This window comes from Bos javanicus, chromosome 14, assembly GCF_032452875.1.
Source record: "Bos javanicus breed banteng chromosome 14, ARS-OSU_banteng_1.0, whole genome shotgun sequence".
NCBI lineage: Eukaryota > Metazoa > Chordata > Mammalia > Artiodactyla > Bovidae > Bos > Bos javanicus.
In genome coordinates, this window is record NC_083881.1 from 21918180 (window position 1) to 21922925 (window position 4746).

Below are 4746 nucleotides of genomic sequence, written 5' to 3' on the forward strand. Positions count from 1 at the left end.
CAGAGTGTGGCCAGGGCCTCTCACAGACACAAAACCTTGCCACCCCCTGCCTCACTCACTCAACCTCACCAAATCCACCGTTCTGTTTGCAAAGAGTGAACAACATTTTGACTTAATAAATATTCCTAATGATGTTACTGCTGATGTTCCCCATATACTGTCTGGCATCTACAAAACACATATTAACTAAATGAATTAAGAATATGTCATATTTCACATACAGCACAAGGAACTCTGCTCAATACTATGTGGCAGCCTGGATGGGAGGGGAGTTTCGGGAAGAATGTGTGTGTGTGTGTGTGTGCTCAGTCATGTCTGACTCTTTGCGACCCCATGGACTGTAACCCATCAGGCTCCTCTGTCCATGGGATTTTCCAGTCAAGAATACTGGAGTAGTGCTCGCTTCAGCAGCACATATACTAAAATTGGAACGATACAGAGAAGATTAGCATGGCCCCTGCACAAGGATGACACGCAAATTCAAGGTTCCATATTTTTGTACATATACACAATGGAGTATTACTCAGCCAAGAATACATTGAGTAGGTTGCCATCGTCTTCTCCAGGGGATCTTCCCAACACAGGTACGGAAAACACATGTCCTGCATCTAGCGCATATATATGGTTTAGGTGGTTGCCATCCCCTTCTCCAGGGGATCTTCCCAACCCAGGGACTGAACCCACATCTCTTGCATCTCCTGCATTGGTAGGTGGATTCTTTACCACTAGCACCACCATGGATATATGTATATGTATGACTGAGTCCCTTTGGTCTTCACCTGAAGATATCACAGCATTGTTTATTGGCTATACCCCAATACAAAATAAAACATTTAAACTGATTAATTAATTTCTTAAAGAATATGGCATACTTCACAGTAAAAAAGCAAATGCAGATGTGTGGGCTTGGAAACAGAAAAGATGCTAATGGAAGGTTAGCATGAATTTGAAAGGTAGCGTTAACTCGAGACAGTAATTATATTTGATTAGCATTTTCTTTCCCTTTTTCTTACATAAGTCTTCAAGCAAAATTATAAGCAAAGTGGCGGAAGTCAAGGGATAACAAATCTAGAGAAAATGGGTTAGTGGATTCCTTTGTATCCTATGAAGCATCGTGCACTTTTAAGATCAATGAACTCACCAAACTTAAAAAAAACTTAGCAGTTCATGACTCCAAAGAGTTCAGACTCAGATCAAGCTTTGTATTTGGAGGCAGTGCTTGCCAAAAATGTTTCTCGTTTTACCATCAATTTCATGATGATTTGGTTAGCACTCAGAGTCAGGAAACAAAAATCCCCTGAGTGGAGAAGCCATAATGGCTCCTGAATCTAATAATACCATCTCTGCTGACTCCTTTGTCTTATAAGATCTCCTCCAATTTCTAGCATTTTTAAAGCATGTGCCATTAAAATTAAAAACTTCTAGACTGCACTCAAAGAAAGAGTGATGTTTTAAAGGACTATCAAAGCCTAGTTCTACAAGCTACCAAAAAAAAAAAAAAAAAAACAGTTTTTGAATAATCTACCCTTGCTGCTGCTGCTGCTGCTGCTGCTAAGTTGCTTCAGTTGTGTCCAACTCTGTGTGACCCCATAGATGGCAGCCCACCAAGCTCCTCCATCCCTGGGATTCTCCAGGCAAGAACACTGGAGTGGGTTGCCATTTCCTTCTCCAATGCATGAAAGTGAAAAGTGAAAGCAAAGTCGCTCAGTCGTGTCCAACTCTTAGCGACCCTGTGGACTGCAGCCCACTAGGCTCCTCCATCCATGGGATTTTCCAGGCAAGAGTACTGGAGTGGGGTGCCATTGCCTTCTTGGAATCTACCCTTAGAAAGAGGTAATTATAAGAATATTTTGGGTGACACAAGGTGAATCCTCTTTGACTTCATTTCTGACCTCCCCCCATTCCCCAGCTTAATAGGATAGTTGAATAGCAGAGGCAGTAGGTAAAGAGATGCAAGTAAATAAAATTAGATCCAACATATAAATATTTTCAATAAAACAGCAAAGTTTGAACCCAGTTTTATTAGAAAAGTACAGTTTTTCTTTCTGATTTCAAAATCTATGCAGCATATTAAAAGATCATAGGCTTCCTAGGTGGCCCAGTGGTGAAGAACGCACCTGCCAAAGCAAGAGACAAGGGTTCTGTCTCTGGGTGGGGAAGATCCCCTGGAGGAGGAAATGGCAACCCATTCCAGTATTCTTGCCTGGAGAATCCCATGGACAGAGGATCCTGGCGGACTACAGTCCACTGGGTCACAAAGAGTTGAACATGACTTAACAGCTAAACAACAGCAATAACAATATAAAAATTTGTACAAGCCTTTGATTCTGTCAGAGTACTTCCCATGATAATATCTCACTTGGTCATGATAACTTCCTTCTGCTTCATGCAGAATAACCCTGTCTGTATTTTATAATTAAAAGCAGGCTTTGAGGGGTTAAGTTGCATAACCGCACTCATTTAATAAGAAAAGGTACTAGGAACAGGATTGTTCCTTTAAATCCCACCCTGTGATCTTTTCACCGTCCCAGTTTGCACAGATACTGTAGTTTGAATGAAAGCAGAGATGAGTCACACAAGTAAAATTAAAATGTGAGCAGAATGTCAAGTGTTTACTCTGACATTGAAGCATGAGCTGTGGCTTCGTTGTCCGCTATGCAAGAGGTGGTTAATCTATTTTATGAAATGGAGATAAATACAATGGAAATTATGTTGAAAAATTACACCAATGTTCGTAGGTTGAATCCCCTTTAAAGGGTTATATTCAGACAACTAAAGCAGAAGGAAGGTAGACTGATCAATTCCACAGTCGATTCAAAGAAAGATACTGAATAAGTAAAGACTGCACATACGTTAATTCTGGGGAAAATAATTGATACAAACAAGATTACATAGCACATATGAAAGAAATACAATTATTTATAATTATTGAAATAAATAGAGGGATTTATCATTTAGTTGGTAAAAATTAAGAAAATATCATTTATAGTTAAAATGGACAATGATTTTATTCATTTAAATAGGTTGTTACTTGCTTATACATTCGGTTCAGTTCAGTCACTCAGTCGTGTCCAACTCTTTGCGACCCCATGGACTACAGCACACCAGGCTCCCCTGTCCCTCACCAAATCCCAGAGCTGGCTCAAACTCAAGTCCATCGAATTGGTGATGCCATCCAACCATCTCATCCTCTGTTGTCTCCTTCTCCTCCTGCCTTCAATCTTTCCCATACATTTACATGGACCAAAACTCAGAACTATTTACAAAGGTATTGTAAGTAGTCTTATCTCTGTTTTCCACATCCAACTCCCATCTCATATAAGTAAATTTTTTTCATTTCCTTTGTATTTTGAGGGTGTGCCTTTATGCACGTGCAATTAAATTGCTTTCTCTACATTTTTACACAGAAAAACGCAGTCATTGTTCTGCACCATGTGGTTTTCATGTAACAGTATATACTATAGATAGTGCTATGTCAATACATAGTTTTCTCATTCTCTTTAAAATAATCCAACTTTTTCAGAGCATTTCATTTCATGGAACTATCAGCTTGTGTAACTAGTCCTTCTCAAAGAGAAATGTGGATTGTTTTAATCTCCCGCTGTCACAATCTCTCCAAGTCAACAGTTGTTTTACATTTTTATAGACATTGCAAACAATTATGTATCAATTTTTGATCTGATGGTTAGTTTCTTTTGTGAAGAAAAGTATTAAATTACTCATTCCAGTTTAATTTCAAGAAAATTGCATATAAATTGATGTGTCTTGTTTGGGATGACAAGTACACACTGCTGTATTTTAAATGCATAACCAGCAAGGACCTACTGTACAGCACAGGAACTCTGCTCAATGTCACGTGGCGGTGTGGATGGGAGGGGAGTTGAGGGGAGAACGGACACGTGTATAGGTATGGCTGAGTCCCTTTGCTGTCCACCTAAAACTATCATAACCTCGTTAATCGGCTATACTGCAATGCAAAATAAAAAGTTCAAAGTTAATTAATTAACGTTTCTCTAACAGTTAATCGGTGGAACTTTGGCCCTTGAGAAGTTTAGTGTACCCAAGTTTCAAAGGAGGCACCTCAGAGACACGGGCCCTAGTGCTGCTATGAATCGTGCTCAGCGCATGTTCTGAGTCAAATGACTGACACTCGTTTTAGGCACACTTGCTGATGATCCTGCCTTTTCTTTTCTGGCAGAGACAGTAATATAAATTTAGTTATGGAATAACATTAGTTTTTTCTTTTAAATATGTAAAATTCCTCAAGTGAGAAGATAGAAGGTCCTACGCAGAATTAATTCCATATATGTAGCTTTTAGAATAAAGCAAAGGCATGAAATTGACTTCCAGTGTGCAATATAAAATATAATGGTATTAATACATAGATTATAGGGTGAGACTGAAATCTCCTATCTCTCTTCATTTCTCTGTCTAGAATTGTTGACAAATCAACTTTCTAAATTATCATACATATGCAAGTATCTAATCACATTTTTAGATTTATGAGACAAAAGTGAGTTGCTATAAGCTTAAAGCGATGTCATTAAGAAAGAAGGAAAAAGGGAAGAAAGAGGGAAATAAAGAGGGAAGGAGGAAGGAAGAAAGAGAATATATTGAGACATATAAAATTATGCTTATACCAACAATATTACCATTTTTCAAAAAATATTAGAGCATTGTTCCTTTTATAATTTCATTCAGAAACTTTCCTACACATAGAGATAGTGAATGTTTAAACTTCAAATG

The 4746-nt window shown here is 38.4% G+C and overlaps 1 non-coding gene across 1 annotated transcript; it reads left to right on the plus strand.

Moving 5' to 3' along the window:
* The first annotated feature begins 395 nt into the window (after positions 1 to 395).
* Positions 396 to 498, plus strand: LOC133260846 (U6 spliceosomal RNA). Its single transcript, XR_009740987.1, has one exon. It is a non-coding gene; the product is annotated as a U6 spliceosomal RNA (small nuclear RNA).
* Positions 499 to 4746: the final 4248 nt, after the last annotated feature.